Source organism: Cyrtonyx montezumae, unplaced genomic scaffold, assembly GCF_038088225.1.
Source record: "Cyrtonyx montezumae isolate F1298 unplaced genomic scaffold, pur_monq_1.0 scaffold_8, whole genome shotgun sequence".
Lineage (NCBI taxonomy): Eukaryota > Metazoa > Chordata > Aves > Galliformes > Odontophoridae > Cyrtonyx > Cyrtonyx montezumae.
The window spans coordinates 34,385,539-34,403,465 of NW_027072089.1; the positions used below are offsets into that span (position 1 = coordinate 34,385,539).

At 47.2% G+C, this 17,927-nt stretch overlaps 1 protein-coding gene across 4 annotated transcripts in view; it reads right to left on the reverse strand.

Annotated features, from left to right (window-relative positions):
• Positions 1 to 17,321, reverse strand: part of CHD7 (chromodomain helicase DNA binding protein 7) — a 124,580-nt gene extending 107,259 nt beyond the window's left edge. For 3 of the 4 annotated variants that reach the window (XM_065751897.1, XM_065751898.1, XM_065751895.1), the window contains exons 1-2: positions 17,099 to 17,321; positions 15,480 to 15,583 (exon numbers count right to left, since the gene is read on the reverse strand). The gene's annotated coding sequence lies outside the window, so the exon portion shown is untranslated. The remainder of the gene's footprint in view (positions 1 to 15,479; positions 15,584 to 17,098) is intronic. The other variant, XM_065751896.1, reaches the window with a different exon arrangement.
• Between the last annotated feature and the right edge of the window lie 606 nt (positions 17,322 to 17,927).

The following is a 17,927-nucleotide window of genomic DNA, read 5'->3' on the forward strand; positions in this document are numbered from 1 at the left end:
AGAAGAGAGGAACAGCAACTTTCTCAACCACGAGAAAACCATGCCTATACAGGAACAAATTATCTGCATCCTTTCAGCAATCCTTACCTATCCTGTTAATAAGAAAATACAGCTGAGTGATGGGCTAACGTAAATCAGTTCATGCTCCACTCACATATGCCTGCCTGACTCATACTGATAATTATATGGGGGGAAAGGAGGCATGAGAAGCACTGTAGGATGCTCAGCCTCCATGGACATTTTAAAGTACTTTCCACGTCAGATTTCCAAATCTTGCTGCTTTAGTTAACTCAGAAAAGCCCTGCACCCTGTTAAACTTCAGGGTACACCAAAAGGAACAAATGTGCACCTAAGTCTTATGAAAAAAGAAAGGAAAATTGACAATTTGCTGTCCAGAAGTCAGTTTTGACTTTATCCTGCAACAAAGCCAACGTTGGGATGCTACTGCGCTATCATGTAACTGCTCTGTAATCCTCTAATGCAGGGATGTGAAACTTACAGCACGTGATTTCAAACCACCCATTGCCACATACATCTTTTTTGATTAAGAGTAAGATAGCACCCTAACACCACCAAACATAGCTGGAAGACTTCTCTGGCCCACAGAAAGGCTTTGCTGCCTTTTAGTTTAATCCCTTATTCATAATTCACCCTTACGAAGCTGAGCTCGTAATACAGTTAAGAATAAAACAACCGACCATCCTCAGTTTTCAGCAATTCAGAGTTACAATTCAGTAATTGCCAGTAAGTGCCACCCAGCTACTTTGTTAGGAACATACCTGATGGGGCACAGCCTATTAAAAGCTTGTTGCCAGCCCAAAAAGATATTCCCCTATCCATGGCAGAGGCAAGCAAGAGCCATACAGGTGCCTTGAACATGCACCACAGAAGAAGCAGCAGATACCTGCAATCCACAGCCTTGCTCACACTATCAGATTAAGAGCGACTTCCTCCTCCCAGTGCCACTTTCAAAATCCCATGTGTGGGGGGGGATGGGGATGGGGAGGTGACTGGAGGAAATGACAGCGTTGCAGCACCTCGTTTTGTTTATCAGCTATTCATAGACCATGACGAAATCTCCTTGAACTGTCTTAGTGTCTTTTTTTTTTTCATACCAAATTTGCTTCTGCCACTTTTAAACAAGCCTGTAAGCAATGTCTTCTAACAAATCAGCCCTGATTCCACTTAAACTTAGGCAATAGGTGACTGATAGCTTGTGATCTTCTACCAGCAGAGCTGCTCTGTACTGATGTGGAACGACCATGCAGCTTTTGATGAACAAATTCCAGATTTTCCTTCAACTCATAAAGGTTGCTTAGGAGGAAGAGTTCAAAATGCACTGGTTTTGGAAGAGATTAAAAAAAAAACCAAACATCAACACCACCCACAGATTCATAGATACATTAGGTTGGAAAGGACCTACAAGATCATCTAGTCCAACCATCCTCCTATCACTATCCCTACCCAACTACTAAATCAAATCCCTTAGCACCTCATCTAAATGCTTCTTGAACAGCGCTAGGGATGGTGCCTCAACCACCTCCCTAGGCAGGCCATTCCAGTGCCTGACCACTCTTTCAGAGAAAAAATGTTTCCTCAAATCTAATCTAAATCTTCCCCGGCGCAACTTGTGGCCATTCCCTCTTGTCCATCATTGCTTTCCTCATTAAACACCATCTCACAAGGCAATGTTTCCAGTCATTTCTTGGCTGGAAACATTTCAGCCCTTGTTACTTCAAATTGTGCCACCAGCTTACATCCTGCAATCAGACATAACAGCATCCCTCCACTTTCTGCTATGTTTGCTGGCATTATTTTAACCACACAGCAACTCCATTCTAAAATTCCTTCAAGTTATTTTGTAAACCAAAAACCTATACTTCTGTACAGAATTTATTTCCCGCTTCCCCTCAACAAGTCCAACTGTCCTACAAGCACCTTCATTTCAACTTCACTTAGGAACCAAATGAAACGAAGCAATGAGCTTATTTTGTACGTATAGCAGGCTGTCTAAGGAGCTGAAGGAGATTTCATGAGAAAGTTTAAAAATTAACTTATCAAAGTATAACCCTAGCTCCTCAACACCTGGAATGAGCACAAGCCCTTCATGTCACCTGTGTTCTTGGCAGGAAGAGACAGAAGGATTTTGAAAGATCTCTCTAAAAATTCCACTTCTTTGTAACCTCTGTGAACTTGCAGTTGCCATGATGCACAGAGCATCCATTTCAAAACCACTGCTCCTTCTTCACAAAATCAGTGAGTACACCTTCACAAATAAGCGGTCCCAAACAGTTCATAACCTTTGCGGAGCAAACTTCTTCAGTACTTAAGAGCAAAACTCCCAATATTGCACAGATATCTATTTCAGACTACATTGGAGGCTGAAGTAACTTTCAAGATATCTCTTCTCTAATAGAAATTATCACACAAAACACAGAATAACAGTAAATGCTTACGACTTCATGTTTCCAGTTTGATCCTGCTACTTCTCAAGTACTTGTCAGCTAAGCAAAGTAATGTAATTCTCAAAAGCCCCCACAAAGAAGATATTATTTCTGCAAACATGTTTTTAAATACACTATTAACATCCATACACGAATAAACTCTTACTGTTCCACCATGGCTTCAAGCACCAAAGGTTTTTATACAGAGTGGTACTGTAACACGTCACATACTATGACAAAACAGAGAGACCTCAGTGCTAAACAATTAAATACTATACTACACCAGAGGTTTTCACATAGGAAGTGAAGAAGAAAAATCAAAGTTGTGGGTCCTGTGAAAACTACAGCTAGATTGTAATACTGTTTTATACTGCATATTTGGACAAATGCATCAATTTACAATTGATGGGGAATTATCATCGAAGGACACAGTCGCATACTTTATCTCACTCTTAAATCCGTGGCATTCAAGTTTCCATGCTACTCATACAAGCTGGCAAGGTGAAAAAACAGGTTATAAAAGCAAATTAAATCATACTTCTCCAACACTTCTCTGAAGCTGTGGTAAAGCACAAAGTGTTATACTGTCGCATTTAAAAAAAAAACACAGCAAAAAATTCATCACAGGTAAACCAGAAGCTGGGGAAATTAACATAAGAAATAACATTCTTCATAAAGGGAGAATTAATAAAAGGAACTAGCAAGTAAAAAATGTAAACTAAAAGCACGCGCACAAAAGGGCAAAGCAATAAAAGTTCATTTCACACAGGCCACGTAAGTGAAGCCTCCCAGAAAACCCACTGGGCTAACACAGCCATGATACAAAATACGCTATGAAAACAAAGTGTTTTTTTGCATTCACTGTCACTGGAGAAGCTAAGGAAAGCGGTTCTTGGAATTTTTCCTTGCAGAAAGCCTCAAAGGTAGTTTTGGGTCAAGCTAAAGCAAACAGTAACAAGTTCCCAAAACAAGATGGTACTCGGCCAAGAGTTCTGACAAGCTCAAGGATAAAACAGCTTATCTATTCACCATACCATTGGTGTCAAATACTGCTTTCATGTCCTGAAAGGTAGTCACACATTTAGGCTGTTAAGAACTGCAGGCCAGCAAACCCAGTGTCTCAGTGGGGTGAATATAGAGAAGATGCAAGAAGCAACTTCCACGGGAACGTGGATAAATACACACCACAGGAGCGATGTTGGTGTCTTTCTGTAGAAAAGTCCTGTGCTACTAAACATACAAATTCTTTGGAGTAATTGATAAGAGGTCAAAGTCCGAGCTGACTTGTATGTTTAAAATACATCCCAACGTCTGAACAAAGGTCCTCTACCACAGGCTCTTAAACTACACCATGAGAGCGAAATAGGGAAGGTGCGCACATGGGTTAGCAGGCTGTTCTAAACAGGAAAAGAGTGTCAGGAAAGGTCAGCTGAACGCTCTCAGGTCTATGACAAGACCCATATTGTTTAGCATGCACGTAAATGATCAACAGGAGATGAGCCTTAAAGTGAGTTCGCTGGTAACAGCAAAGAGTTCACATTGCTAAAAGTGAAAATAAAAAGCAGGAAGTGGCAGATCTTCATCATACCCAGCAAAGGTGAAATAAAACAGTGATAAGAGTCAGCATGGGTAAACAGAATGCAACACACCTGGAAAAAAAAAGCAGCCTGACTGCTTCACATAACACCTTCCTGGCCCCACTGCCTCATTATTCTCAAGATGGAGATTTGGAGGCTAGAAGAGATCTAGGAAGACACCATCTGTCAAAGTAAGCTGTAGTCTAAAAACACTAAATGCTACGAGTAGACCAGGAAAAATAATAATAATAAAAACAACAGAAACAACTGCAGGAGAGGTGATCGTTGAAGTTAGTGCACAGGTCTGTGGAGTACCCATATCCTCCATCAGTTCCACATCAGAAGTAAAATGCCTGAAGGACCAAGGTAGAGTGATGGGCGCTGGATACCTTCGAGAGTCTCCAGCCCAGATAAGGGACAGCTGAGAGAGAACCAGCAGCAGCACAGAGCAGGTAAGTAGGGAGCCATTGTTCCCTCTCTTTTAACAAGGAAACTAGAGAACATCAAACAAAACTAGCAGGTGGTAGGTTCAAAATAAAACAAATAAAAGGAAGCAGTTCTTCATACAATGTGTACTTAAGCTGCAGAATTCATTGCCTCAGTCCCAGTGGAAGCTAAGAGTTTACATAGATGGAGAAAGGACTAGACGAATTCATGCAAGAAAAATTCATTAAGTGTTACCCATCACTTTTTCCAAGGAAATTCTGAGCTGCAAAGTTGGAGAGGCTGAGGGGCTCACTCTGCTCCTGGACAGCCTCCAGTAGGGCACTGCTAGGCAGGGCTGGGGATAGCACTGATCCTCAGGGCAGCCACTCTGCCTCTAAAAAAGTAAGATTGTAACATGACTTCCATAGCTCTTGACAAATATGCTACTTTGATAATACACAGCTTTCAGTATATCATTTCACTTCCCTCCCGTGAAGAAACTGTGTTTCAGTGCCTGTTATCACCACTTAAATGTTGATCACAACGTTTGGGAGCACAGAGTGAGAATGAGAAAAGGACACCCAAAATAATGACTATCAGACTATGCTGAAATGCTATCGTTTTTCTTTGCATTAAAGACTATTCCAATGAGAAAAATAGAATTCAAAGCAAGTTTATAATCTGGTTTTATCCACTTTGGGGCAGACGTGAAGGAAAACAGTGGATGAGGGGAGTAATAGAAATGCTGGCAACACTCAACACTGCAGCACAAGCAGCGGTTCTCTGTACACTACTCAACAGATCCTAAGTGCAGTTTCAGAATAAATCAAAGCCAAATTGTGCTGTACATTGAAATTTGAGGAACACTGAACTTGTATGATATATATATATTTACATATGAAGGAGAAATAATTAGAAGAGTGCTAAAAAAATAAAATAAAATGTTCACACTTTCTGTTTTTAAAAGCAGCTGTAAGAGATAATATCAACTCAAAGCACTGGCCTGAAGCTTTACTACCCTTATAAAAAGGTACTTAAAATAACTACAACATATTTAGGTTAAGCGCTTAAAGGAATTACTGGAGGACTGAACTCAATCTTCAGCTCCAAGCCACAAGTCACTGTGCAACACCTTAGCTGCTGAAAACAAAACCTCTCTGTTACCTGTTAAGCAGGAACTGTGCTCACCTCCTAAACGTGGGACACGGACTCTCCCCTCAGGAAGTGCAGAAGGTGCAGCCACCGCTGCAGCAAGCCAATGAAGGGCTCTGCCTCTCCACAGCTTCTTCAGCACAGCAGGACATGAGTCAAAATGGCTATTTCACTATTCACATAGTGAATGATAGAAACTACACTCCTACTTCTAAACTTCACAATGGATTTCCAAAAGGGCCAAATACTAGACCAACTCTGCTCTTAAGGACAGCCTTCACCTGCCTCACAAGAGCAGCATGAAGACAAAATTAACTCTGGGTAAATAACCACAATCTGAGATGATGAGAGCTGGTGCACGCACAGCAACTACTACCAAGCCCATCATGGCAGACCTTAAAAGCCATCACTATGAGCCCAACATACGTGTCAGGAGCAGCACTGGGGTCCCTTCCAGCCACCTGCTGAACCCACAAGCCCTAAACGCAAAGAAAAGAAGAAAAGCCACTCAAACGTGCAAGTGCTGAGCAGGTATGTTGCCTTATAGCCTGTCATCAGGCAGAGAATGCCAAATTCATTCATTAGAAATGAATATACTTACACCTAGGGCACAGCAGAATCATATCCTCAAAACTCCCTCAACCTTAAGCAAGTCCTGTGCCGCTGCATGGACCATACAGCAGCAACAGCCATCTGCTGTCAGCATCAGTAAGTAGGAAAATACCACCTCCTCTGTTTTGGGGGCTTTTTGAGGCTACATAGGTTTTCAATTCCTCTTAAGCACTTCCTGTAGCAATGCCCACCACTCCAGACACCTCCAAATTTAATCCACTGGAATAAGCAGCCTTTAAATTAAGGTGTTATGAGGTCATATAGCAAGCAAGATGATCGGATTAAAGAGGAAGTGGAGTTAAGTTAATACTGAGTCACTATTTTAAGTTCTGCATTCAGGACAACAGCATGATAGCTTTTCAAGTGTAAGCCAGCCTTCAAGCAGGAAGGTTAAGAACTTTCCTACTAAAAAAAAAGTTTCTTTTTTAAATCTGAAACATGAAATGCAGGACAAAAATTCATCAGACAGACAAGACCTGGTCCCAGAGACAGATGTTTTACAGCTGTGCTTTGGGCTTCCTAAAGCCCATTAGAGCTAGCACATACAATTCCTAATGTAAACAAGCTGCTTTTAGTAATGACAGTATTCACTCTGAACGCACACAACGCGAGTCAGAGCCACCACTCCTCAGAGCTTTCCCCAAAAGCAGTGTGCAACATCCTCATGTCCCAAGCTCCAACTTGCAAGTCCTCTCTGCCACTCTCCTCTCATCCCCGCAGCTCCTGAAAGGGCTCTTTCAGATTTAAAACCTGCAAAAAAGATCCATCTAGCAGGCGCCACATTTCTTCCTATGGAGAAACCTGGCAAGTGTTCACCTTCCACTAAAGCACACACAATTGCCCATATTTTGAGAAAAAATGGAAAGGAGAATCCACTGTTTCACCTACGTGGTACCCTTCTGTCATACTGCAGGCAGCTGACACAAACAACTGCAAAATAACTGTGGCTCTTCAGAAGCAAGCAGCTTCTCCTGATGTGCTCCCGCTGCTCTGAAAGAGTCACCTAAAATCATTAGGAAGCCTGAGTATGAGCTCCTGAGTCAGAGCTGCTGACGTTCAGTGACATGCCAGCTCCTCATGAGAGCTGTACAGTGTCAAACACCCAAAGGGCAGCAGAAGCATTGTGAAACAAGTATCCAAGCAGCATGCTATTTGCAGTATATTTTTTCACCCATTTCAAACAAATGAGAGCAACAAGATTGCAATTAATAACATATTCATTTCACTTTGGGAAAGCTTCAGATCACCATCAGAACAACACAGTCTTCATCATCTACAAAGACCAAGAAATCTCAAAGACCAAGAAATCTCACACTACCTCAAATGAATGTAAGAATAATCCAGATACTCGGGACAAAGATCTGAGTAACCAAACCCACCAAATTAAACATTGATTTGACAAAATTTGAGACATACAATTTGGCTCCTGAGGTTAATGAACCTAATGGAGAACTTCAAGCTTACCACAGAGCATCACACACGCAAAAACAACAAAAAAGGAGGAGAATGCACAGAATGATGCGCTTCTCTGTGAATCAAGTGTTTTGAAGATGAAATACTTAAATGTGAGATCTCCAAGTAGCCATTTATACCTCAGTAAATCTCCTCGACTTTTATTCTTCTAGCTCAAAAGGAGAATCGACTTCTGGACAGTAGTTTATTAATTCTAACAAACAGTTTAGAGCACGCAGTCTATACCATGGCTAGAATAAACAAATTTCAATATCAATTTGAACTCAAGCCAGCACATTTTCCTTTCAGTGTCCTTTGCTTTGCAAATGATTATTCCATCTCTGTTTCACCCAGGAAGGTTCCCAGGCAACTGATCCAACCCACTTGCTCACTGCCACCAAAATGAAAAGATGAAAAGGGCTTGCTGCTCTCCAAGCCACAGGCGCCCCTCAACCTTACTACCAGCTCTGGTGTTCATCAGATCCTTTTATGAGCCAGTTTGATTCATTACAACAGCAAACTGCTCTCCATTTTCCCAGGTTATTTTTCTGCCATTTCAGTGAACTAAAAGTGGTTCCCAGAAGGACCCAACAAGCACAGCTGCTACAGAGCCCAGTGCCTGAGAAGGAGGGTGCAGGGGGACAAAGGCAGAGTGGAAACTTCTCCTCACAGAACAATGTCCTGCTAAATTAGCTCACTGCGTTCCCCAAATCACACCCTGACTTATACATGATTAGATGGACCGCAAGGCGACACTCAATACCTTCCAGCTGTCCTAAGAGCTACCAAATAATTTACTGTACAAGAACTACCATATCTATTCTCTGTACAGATTTACATACAACACTCCATCAGGGAAAAAAATAAAAAAGTGCTCTCACAGAGATAAAACCAAGATGAGCATCACTTGGCCAGAAAAGAATAGGTGAAGGAAGCTTTGGAGATTCCACCCCAGTTAAATGGGAAAAAAATAAAAGCCACTGGAAAGTGACGATGAATCTCTAAAAGCCACATGACAGAGAAAAGCTACAAGAATTTCTAGTAAGGAGAAAGCAGCAAGAACTTGAGCCTTTTATTCTGAGGTGGTCACCAGAATCCAAGCAGACCTGTTACAGAAGGCTGGCATCACTGTTTCCTTAAAATCCTGGGGACAAAGCCTTGAGGCTCGCAGTCCAGCCAGCAAGGTGTTTTTCACCACATGCCACCAGGTTTTCAGAGCAACATTTTCTCCCCATGGACTGATCTCCATCTTTCTATGCCTGCCTTGCTCAAGTGGCATACATTGGTCTGTCGCAGCATCCCCAGCAGCCCAGCTGTGCCCCCAGCCCTGTGCCAACCTCAACAAGGACAAGGGGTTGGCCACCCTCCATGCACAGAGTCATACAGCCCAGTCTTCTTCCCTCAGGGTGGTGGAAGGAGAAAAATGCCTCAGGAAGAGGGATTAGAACATCTTTACTGTGGTAGAGAGTTAGCTCTGAGGGATGGGAGCAGCTCCCTCCATCTGCTATTTTTGGGAGCTGAGGCGGTTGCTTTCAGTACCCTGAAGCCAAGCAATCATTTGCTGGTGGCTGCAGGGAGAGCGAGGGCACAAGGTGTCAGCTTATTTCCTTGAGAAGGAGTTGTTTCAGAACTCGGTCACCTTAAACATAGCGCTTCTTTAAACCTAACCATGATTAAGTGAAAAGGCACAAACCACTTCCCCTCTTCCACTTTTCTTTTTTAAGCTTCAACGCAACACCTCACATGCGTGACTTCTACAACCATCATCTGCTACACCAACGATCAGAGCCAGGTTGGGAACTGCTCCTGCACTGCCTTCAACCCGTTCTGCCAAACAACTCCTTCCCACTGCACGGCTGCCACAGAGCTCCGTTCCTGACTGAAATAAAGTGCGATCCCCAAGAGCCGTTGAGGGCTGAGCACTGCTGCAGAACTGTAGTGCAACTGAAGGGCAAGCAAAGGTGATGCCAATTTTCCAGCAACCCCTCTGAAGATAGGGAACGGCATAGCTCCCTGTTCTTGCCTCTGTACCAAGGAAGGAATGGCCCACAACAAAGCACACCTCCGCATAGATCACTTCCCCTTGCTTGAGGCTGAAGCCTGCTTGTTCACTTCCCCTCCCAAGAAAGGATGATGAAAGCAAGGATGAGTAAGGCTGCACCCCATTCACAGAGCTAAGCAAATGCAAAGCAAGGCAGACACCTCCTAACAGCACTGATAAATACAGTGAATTACTTAGCAGGTCTTTCCCAGACTTGCCTCTCCAGGCATGTAAGAAGCCCCTATTTAACTCACTTCCTGAATGATTCCTTCCTAAATCAAGAGAGAGATTAAATTGCTTGCTGTAAGCTCTCAGTTTAATTCTTCATGGTTAGAACAACTCGAGGCGAGAATTACACTGTAACAGAAATCCCCTCACTGGAGTTCAAGGACCTCAGTGCTCAGGTAAGCGGTGGCTTGAATGGCACAGGGCCTGCGCTGATGCCGTCCTGACACAGCCATACCTCCCTGTGACCTCTACCAGAAATCTGGACCTGAACCACTGCCAGGAGCTTGCAGCATAGCCCAAATACCTCCCAAACCCACAATGAGAGACAAGGACCTGTCTGCCTCCTGCCTGACAGCAAACAGCAGCAGCAACAAGCAGCCAATCCAGACCCAACGCAGCAGAACTCAGAGCACATCCTCAGAAAGTCAGAAGACTTGCACCTAGATGTATGCCAGATGGTTCATCATCTTATACCTCACTTCAAGCTAATACCCACAGTTATGGTTACAGAGCTATATCTGTTCCCATATAAACACCATACATTCAAATATGAAACTTAAAGACTCAAGTTACCAGAACACCAGATCTTGACTTGAGAGATGCTCTCCCATCCAGTAATACACAGGTACAAGATTCTGAAAACTGGCACACCCTAACTACTAATTAAGATGCATCCCTGAAACTTGCCAGTCTCTCACCTATGCGCAGTGCCATCTCAGCCTTATCAGAGTGGGTTTTGAACATCTGTTAGCCTCACCATTAACTTACTTTCTTTAATCCTCTTTCTATTGAGCATTAAAAACAGTCAGATATCTTTTCAGGTTGTCTTATTTCCAGCTCTAAGATTAAATACTAAACTGCTGCTCTCTACAGTCCAAGCAGACAAGTAGCATTTCAGCCCTGGATTTCTATCTCAGCAGCTCTCTAAGCAAGGAATACGTTGATCCAGTACGTCACCGCCAGCACGGCCTCCCCACTCACCAGCCCACACAAGTTGCCAGAGCTGAAATCCTGAACTGAGTTTCCCCGTTCGTCTCCCGCAGGGGTTTGCTCACATCCCACCAGGATAGCACTGCCCCAGCACTTTCTCTGAGGAAAATCTTTTCTCTTCTTTTTCTCCTGACACTGATCTCTCAACTTATAAAATTATGGATTTCCTTCTGCTTCCCTTCAGTTCTCTCTTAAAGAGCAACCACTAATCCTTAGCACCTAGAACCTACATATTTAGCAAATGCTGTTCACTCTATGAATAATCAATCTACGGGCTTCCTATAGAGAGATCCAGGACAAACAAGTGCCTTGAATGAGTCTCGACTTGATCCAGTTCTGATCTATTTTACATTGTCACAGCCTCCACTCTCCAAACCTTCTGTGCTGCTCTGAGTGCTGTCCAGCCCCCAGCTCCTCCACACACCCCAGATTTCAGCATGTGGATGGGGTTAACCTACAGCAGTGGGGCTATCTGGAGCAGAGCATGGGTGAGAGGACTGGGCTTCTCGCCCACACACATCATGAAGCAAGAACACACCTCACAGCTGTTTGTTAACTACTGAGCAACACAAGAAAGCAGCTTCCACAAACACAAAAGCTGAAGTGATGGAACTACATGAGGCTCAGGGCAGCTCCCCAGCTCCTTTCCTTACCAACAGCAGCACCCACTGCGCTGCGGGCAAAGAGCAGTCCTATTAGAACTGAAATGCTGTTTATTCTGCAACGTGCCCTAATAATCTGAGGCTAGCAAGGAAAACGCAACTCTGCTAAGCAAACAAAGAGCAACATCAATTGGAAAGAAGATTAAAAAGCTGGTAGGAAAGGCACAGGCTGAAGGGAAAAAGTCTATGGGAAAGCTGGGGAGAAACGGGGAAGAAATATCAAGAAATAAATACGTTTATGTTTCATAGTGAGACTGCCTTTCCCACTTAAAAGAAATGATGCTTTGAGCATCTGACGTGCACCTCCACGAAGCACTTTTAGAAGGGAGGCTGACTCGACAGACAGAAATCAAGGCAAACTGCAGGGTGAGCCAATTTTGTGCAAAATCGCAAAGAAATTCTGAAGCAAGCAACCTGTTGAAGCTATAGCAGCAAGCAGAAAGCTCCAGTGAAGAGCTTAAGTGGCTCAAAGTCATTAAAATTAAGGTGCTTCTAGAATCATTTGGTACGGGAACATCCTACATGCTTCCTGTCGCCCCAGCGGGCAGTCACCATGATGCAATGACCAAGGGGAGCCTGAGCACAACAACCTCCAGGATCAGGCCTCACAACATGAAATGTAACGTTCCTCACAGAACCATTAGGAAAAAGGCAGACATGTTGGCTGCAGTGACTTTTTCCACACAATTGATTCTCCAAGTTATTTATACCCCGCCATTCCCCTCAAGGCCCTCTCGTCACAGTGGCTGCCCATGGCAGAGGCAGGTTGCAGGCAGCCCGGCAGCACCACACCCCACCGCTATATAGGTCACCACGGAGCCCTGTGCCATGCCAGCCAGGCCTCACAGTTAGCTCCTATATGCCAATGAGCCTGCAACATCACGTGCTACAGCACTGCGCTAACACGGCGGCTTAGGTGATAGTTTGCACTCTTTTATACCAAGTTGAACTTCTAGATTAGGATGGTTATGTGGAGTAGCATCGCATTTTGCTCCTTAGGCCGGAGTTGCCCAGCTGCAGAGGAGGGCCCAGCAGCACGGTGTGGGCTGGGCTCCTCCCAGGTGCATGTTTACATCTCCAAAAAGTCACAACACTGGAAGCTAGTGGCTAATCAGCTTTTGTATACTTAAGAATATCCTTAAGAGCTTTGTTGTGATATTCAGGCACTCAGAATGTGTCCTTTAGGTCACAGAGTCTTTTTTTTTTCCTGTAACATGTCTTCCAAGTGTTTTTAACACTGAACTATGGGGTGGTATTTCCACAGCCACTGGGCTCAGCGAAGTGGTGGAGAGCAGGTCCCAGAGATGGAAAGGAACCACAGGGGGAGAACTCGCGGTGAGCCAGAAGAATCCTAATCAAAACATGGGATATTTCCACATACCGTGCCTTACTCTTTTCTCTGAAGGAGTTCTAAAATCATAATAAAAATCGCACTGGATTTTTCCTTTGCCTTTTCATTCACATACAAACAATGCCCAGACTCCCTTCCATCAAAGCCCAGCAGGCTGTAACCGAGCAAACAAGCTGTTTGCACAAATAGGGAGCGACGGGAAGGGAGAAAGTTGATGTCTGTCCTAACGACTAAGCTAAACCAATGCAGTACATTAATACAATATCTTTCCTGTTGGAAAAGTTAGATCTAAAACTTCATCTGAGCACATTCATTTGTAAAAAAAAAAAAAAAAAAAAAAAAGACCGTTTAATTATTCTCCAAAATTTGCTATTTTCTCACTCAGACAAGGAACATAAAGATAAGGTATTACTTGTGATGCTTATGGGCACTTAGCAACCTGCTTACCACACACATGCAAAGAGGGGCTGAGGTCAGGGGAGCAGGGAGTGCCAGGCAGGTGCCAGCAGCCTGGTCCAAACGACACCAGCTTCCCCACAGCCAAGAGCACCCAGCAGGCCCTTAAGGCTTTCCAACCAAGAATTACTATCAAAATAAGATGAAGAGGAAGCAAGGGCTGAAGATAAGGCACACAATTTAAGGTGACATATGTTTATTTCTGCCCTCTTCCTTCCCAGCTACTTTTTTTCCCCCTCCTCCCAGCTGAGCAACCTTTATGCATCATGCCATACGCTGGAAACCAAACAAAACCAAGCAACTAGATGCTCCAGGATGCTTGGAATATGCCAAACTGCAGAGCCTCAGCACAAGGTTTTAAAGAAGCACTTGAAAAGCCTGCAGAGTTTCTACAACTTGGACCTCACACCTTGACAAAAAAAAAAAATCACATCTAGAGGTTCAGTGCATCCGTGTTTTAAAGCCATGTAGCTCCCTCGCACCAAGAACCACCTCCAGATGAAGGACCCAGGCCTGATACAGTACCTGGGCAAAGCTTCTCTCACCTTGGTCTTGTGCCACCCTCATTGGCACTCTGATTGTTCCACATGTCACCAAGCCCTAACATCATCTGAATGTTAATGAGAAATACCACAGACATTAATCAAAAGCTTCTCAGTGCCCAACAGTAAACAGCTCTCCAAAATAGCCCGGGCCGAGCCCTCTGCACAGAGCTGGAACTCTGCGACACTCTGAGGACATGGGCCCTCCCCCAGTGTCCATCCACATCGACTGCATTCAGAGGAAAGTGGCTACAGCACCCGCATCCCACCAGCATGCCCAGCTCTGAGTGCAGGGTGCTGCTATATCCTGTTCTGGCCAATATTTTCACGATATCTCATCCTTAAAAATTACAGCTTTCCCCGGAAGGGCCGCACGATCTTCAGATCACCATTTCCCTTCATTATGGAAGAGGGAATGAAACCAATGCAGGCTTCTATCTGAGCAAGTTTGAACAGCCCAGCTAGAATTTGCAAGAATTATAGAAATATCATTACGCTGCTAAATATTTAGTGAGATATTCGGTCCAACACGATTATCCCATTGGTATCAGGGAAGCACTAATTCAGCTAAACTCACAAGCATTTAACACTCTGTTGTGCAGCTTTCAAAATGATCTTTTATCTATTTCTTATGGAAAGAAATAAGCTTAAGAAGCCTGGAAATAAGCACGTTAGGTTAAGAGAAGAGCAGGTCAGACAGCGTGCCAAACTCTGGCATTCTACAGTGCTCCCACAGGGGAAATTCTGTTTTGTGCAACTGTTCCGAACTTCCACGGGTGCCCGATATCGAACACAATGACTTTTCCCAGGCAGTTGTGGGTCTCTCCTGGAAGAGGAGAGCCCCTGGTGCCCACGGACCGCACACCCCCGGTAACCCCAGTGAGAGGGAACGGGCAGCACTCCCACTTCCAGCAGCCAGAGATAGGAAAGTGTTGGGCACGTCATTGTTCTCATCACCTGTTACAGACCCCAGGAACAAACGGTAAACATTCTCCGGACCCCATCTGATGTTAAAAGGCATCATGAGAATTTTTCCACTGTTGTTACGGTGGCAGAGCCCTCAGAAGCAGCACTCTGACTACGTGAGTGCTTGCCAAGTTTGTCAGCAACCCCGGTGTCTAGCAGGGGCTGTAAGCACAGCACTGCAATTATCTGGTTTTTTTTTCCAAAATAAAAAAAAAAAAAGCACAAAAAAAATGCACTGGAAACTTTTGGGGCAGAGCTGGAGAGCTGTGAAGTTGCTCCCTGTGCAGTACCCAGCAATGGAGGGGGCTCTGCAGGCGTGCCCCCAGCACCCGGCCACATTTAGCTTTCAGCCTTTTTATTATCACTGTCAATGAATGGGCCCCAGTCAAATTAAAGCTGCCATTTTAGGTTAAAGACTGGAGAGCCTCTGTTGTGCAACAGCGAGACAAAAACACTCCGAGCGACAGATGCGGCATTCTCATTGGGAAATGAGAAATTTCAACTTTCATTAAAAAAATATATATATAATAATAATAATTACGGATCATGCTTTTAATATGAATTATATATTGATACTCACACATTACCGCAAACTAACGGGATTTATAATTGGGGGAAATCAGCTCCCCGTGCTGCTAAGGTCATAGTCATTAAGATTTTTTTGCCGTCGTTAGAATGGATGATCTGTGAGGAAATGAACAGAAACATGTTTTGTTCAACTTGTTTGTGCCTCGCCAGTCCCGTATAGCACGAGAGAGAAAAAAAATAAGGGGGGGGGGGGAAGGAGGGGGGGCGGGGGGAGGCGAACACATTCTCCCGAAAGCCATCTTCCGTATAAACACAGCCCCGCCGCGACGGGAGCAACAAAAACCGGGGCGCACATCGGCACGGAAACAAAGTTATCGCGCCGAGGTTACGCTGATATTCCCCGAGCCGGGAACCCGCGGAAGGGCGAGCTGCCGCGGATGGAAAATGGCCCTTTTCGGGAGTTGGAGGGCACGCTCGGCTCCTTCCCAAACGAAAACAAAGGCGGAAAGTGGGCAAGTGCGGGGCGAGTTGCGCGGCGCATCCAGCGGCCCCGCGGCGGTGCCGAGGGAACTCCCCGGGCGCTGCTACTTTTCTTTTGTCCATTGTCTGTTTAAAAAAAAACTCCTTCGGACCGGGGGTGAGAGTGACCGAGCCGGGGAGGAAAAAAATAAATAACAACAACAATCAAAAAAAGAAAAATAAAAAATAAACAAAGGGAAAAAATGAAATGAATATAAAGAAGGTGGAGGGGGGGGGGGGGGAGGAGGTCGGGGGGGGCCCCAGCGTGGGAGCGCGTCCGCTTCCCTAAGGCTACCGGGCCGCACGCCCGCGGTGGAATGATGGCTGCTCGCTGCCTGCACGGACGGACACACGGACGGACGCGCGCCCCGTCCGCTTCCCACTTCCAGGCGCACGCAGCCGCTCCGCCGCAGCCTCAGAGCGGCCGTGCGGCGGTGGCTCCCGGCGGGGCGGTGGTGGCGGCGGTGCCGCTCTGTGCGCTCCCCCCGCGCTCCCCACCGGCTCCGTTCCCCGACCCCACAGCGCGGCCTCCGGTAGCCCCCCCCCTAGTCCCCCCCCCCCCCCTTTCACCCCCGAGCCCCGCGCTTCTTTCTTTCCCGCCGCCCCCTCCCCGCCTGCCACCGGAGCAGGACAATCGCGCACCGGCACCGCGTGCTCCTTCCTCCTCCTCCTCCTCCTCCTCCTCCCTCCGCCCGCCTTCCTGCCTCCCTCCGCTGGGGGCTGAGCCCCATGTGCGGGGCCGAGCCGGGCCGGGCCGGGCCAGGGCAGCGCCCTCACTTTGTTACAGCGCTTCCCGTGCCGCCGGCAGCGTGGTCAAGCGCGGGGGGAGAGCGCTCCCGCCGCCCCCACCGAGCACTTGCGCTCAACTTTTCCCGCAAACTTAACGAGAGGAACCGGGGCGAAGAGGGTGGGGGGGTGGAGTGGGGGGGGGAGGAAGGGAGGGAAAGGGGAAGGGGCGCCGTCGCTCCGGCTCCCCGCTGCCCTCCCCTCCCCCGAGGCGGCCACAGCACAACAAAAAGCCATTTACACCGGGGGAAGAGCCCCGCTGGGACCCCCCCCGGCCCCGCCCGCGGCCGCGCGGCGTCCCCCTGCCCACCCCCGGCTCCTCCGCCGCTCCGAGCCCGCCCGCCCGCCCCCTCCCCGGGCACTCACCGGGGCCGCCGCGGGGCCGTCGGGGGCCGGCGTCCCCCGCTCGCTGCTCACCGCCCTCCGCCGAGGGCCGGGCGGGAGGGGGCACCCGGCGCGGAGTTGGTGCCGCCGGCCGGGGGGGGCGCGGAGCTCGCACACGCACACGGAGTTGCTCGCTCGCCCCGGGGCCGGGCTAAGAGGGGAGGAGGGGGCTCCTCGAGCGGGGCGGGAGGGAGAGGGGAGGGAGAGAGAGGAAGGGTCAGCGCGGGGCTCGGGCAGTTTCGGGCTCTCCGCCGGGTCCCGGCTCCGCTCCGCTCCTTTGTGTAATTTCACTCGATTCAAGTTTAATCCGATAGTTCCCGAGCGAGAGAGCGAGCGAGCGCGCCCGCAGGAGCCGAGCCGAGCGAGACACCAGCCAGCCAGGCGGCTGCCGCGGCCGCCCCCTCCTCCTCCTCCTTCCCCTCCCTCCGCCGCCACAAGGCGCGCCCCCGACACCGCCCCCTCCCCGGGGGCGAGCGCGGCCGCGCGCTCCGCCCCACCGCGACGTCACGGCCCCGCCCGGCATAATTTATGCAACGACAAAAAAATAAAAAATAAAAAGGAAAGGGAAGGGAAGGGGAAAAATGAAAAAAATAATAATGATGAAAAAGAAAGCAAAGAAAAGAAAGCGGCGGCGGCGGTGACGGCGGTGGCGAAGAACCGGCTCCGCGCGGGGGGAGGGGCGAGGGGTCACTAACCGGCCCCCGGCCTCGGCCCCGGAAGCGCGGCGGGGAGCGGAGCGGAGCGGCGTCCCCCATGCAAATGCCCGCGGGCGCTCCGCCCTGTCCGCCGCTGCGGCCGAGAGGAGCGGGCC